Genomic DNA, 2,652 nt, shown 5'->3' on the forward strand with positions numbered 1-2,652 from the left:
TTAGCAACATTCTTTTGGAAACAAATAAAATAGATGATTCACTGGATCATGAATGCATTGTTGAATAAAAAAATATATAACTCAATTAATCCTCGTCTATGGAGTGAAACGGACACCCGAGAAGGTTTTAATGTCGTTACTTGACTTAATGCATTTCCATTAGTGCTAAGGCCAGTTCTATTAAGAATTCTCTTATCTTCTTTTATTTTTCTAAAACAATAACATAAACAAACATCTCCCACTTATATTTTAGTTCATATTTGACATATTTCATACAAGGAAATGTTACAGATTCTCACAATGCATACTATTTCTCATTTATCTTTTCCTTGCTATATTTTAGTTAGCTCTCTTCCATCTTTCAATTTTGTAAATTACTGACCGGAGCCCATGAAATCATAAATGTAAATATCCACGGCACAGCGTTAGAGTTTTGGAGGATTTTTTTTATGATTCCTATTTCCTTAAGAATTGCTTTCTAGGATGAATTATTCCCTAATACCGAATACAAATTATCAAAATTCATACATATATATATATATATATATATATATATATATATATATATATATATATATATATATATATATATATATATATATATATATATATATATATAAATAGATAGATAGATAGATAGATAGATAGATAGATAGATATATATACATATATATATATATATATATATATATATATATATATATATATATATCTTTATACATATATATACATACATATATATATATATATATATATATATATATATATATATATATATATATATATATATATATATATTGAGTATGTCTCTCTACTTTTTTGCAAGTCCGTGTTCATTAGGAGATTTAGGTTCCATCACTCACCTTCTCTCCTGATTTTATCCAATGCCATAAAATTATTGTATATGCCAAATAGTTAGTTCTAATTTGGAGGAATATTCCTCTACAGCACCGTTAAAGACCTTTGATTCTACAGAGAGGCAGAAAGATTGATCATGATTTCCAATCCTACATGTCCCCTAAAGTTGGGGTTGATCTAAAAGTCTCATGCTTCTCTAACTATACCTTTCTAAATGTAAAGGACACGTGAATGATAGCGCAGCTGAAAGACACCAATTCTACCTATAACTACTTTGCTGAATGATAGAACAGAGTTCTACTTACTTGGACCTATATAGTTCATCCTCATTCATGCCCCTCACCACCATCCTCACATCCCAGCAAAGCAGTAGCGGCCTGGCTCTCTATTTGGCATCTATACGGAAAAAAAAAGAACAAAAAAATAGGAGAAAAAGAAGGGTTTCGTTAAAGGGGACCTATGATTTAAAACTGTCTTCTTCAAATTAGAAGGATTCAAGCTAGAAGTTTATGATGATGTGCACGTGGCCTCTTTTCCTCATTAGGTAATAGTATTTTGGAGATTTATATTTTGGTGGCCTCTGTCATTAATATACCATCAAAAGACATTCAAAAGACATTCCAAAACTTTAGATAATATGGGAGTTATGGAAAATGGGCGGTAATCAGTCGGACTTGAGCTACCACAAACACATTTACATAAATGAGTAACATTACCAATTCTCAAGCAAATGCTAAAAGCTTCTCTTCTTACTAACTTATGCAAAATAACAGATAAATTTGGAGCTAAGAAATCTTCAGTCATTATAAAAAAAAAGGAAAAATACCATTTGGGTCTACGCCTCCATAAGCATCAAGGTCCATCAAAAGAGCTTTAATTTCACGAGCTTGAAAAGCTAAACTAATTAGTTTAGCCCCAGGAAAACGGGAATGAGGAAGTTCAAGTTTTTCATTACTCTGTTTACTGTAAAAACATCAGCCGAAATGGTTGCCTTTTTCATTTGGACAGTGAGTGACTGAGCCATCTGGTCTAAGTAAGGGAGGAACTGTTGCATCTACACCAAAGAGTGCAGATTTAAAGGTAAACCACCATTTATGCTCCTGTGTAGTACTAGAAATTGTTTCTATTATGATTGAATTGTATTCCTTTTCACTTGAGGCATAAATTCTCTGAGCAAAAGCTCTAAGGTGAGTATAGTTATTACAGGTCAAATCTGATCTGCTACCCTTCCAAATATGATAGGCCTCCTGCCTCTCCAAAAAAGCATGTCTACAATCATCATTGAACCATGGTTTGTCCTTCACTCTGTACTTAGCACACGAGAGGGAATACGCCTATCAATTATGTTAAATAGATTCTCATTCAAAAGGACAACAGGATCAACACCACTATATAATTGTGACCAGTTCAAGCACAAAAGATCATGAAAAATCTCAGTCCAGTCTGCTTGAGATTTCAAATGAATTTTACAAGAGTATAATACATCAGGGACTGGCTCCTCAATCTTCACTACTAATGAAATCAAGGCATAATCAGATGTCCCGACTGGAGAAGGAAGCTTACTAGTTACAACGCCATGGTAGTCAGTGTATATGAGGTCCAAGCAATTACCAGACCTGTGCGTAGCTTCACTTATGATTTGCTCACAGCCTGATTCAGAGGCAAAGTCTAAAGCTCTTAAGCCATGGTGATCGGTAGGAGAGATAGAACTTAACCACTCCCTCTGGTGAGCATTAAAATCACGAACAAAGACAAAAGAAGCCTTGCTATCATCTTCTTGTATCTTAGCCATAA

The sequence above is a fragment of the Palaemon carinicauda genome, chromosome 36 (assembly GCF_036898095.1).
Source record: "Palaemon carinicauda isolate YSFRI2023 chromosome 36, ASM3689809v2, whole genome shotgun sequence".
Classification (NCBI taxonomy): Eukaryota; Metazoa; Arthropoda; class Malacostraca; order Decapoda; family Palaemonidae; genus Palaemon; species Palaemon carinicauda.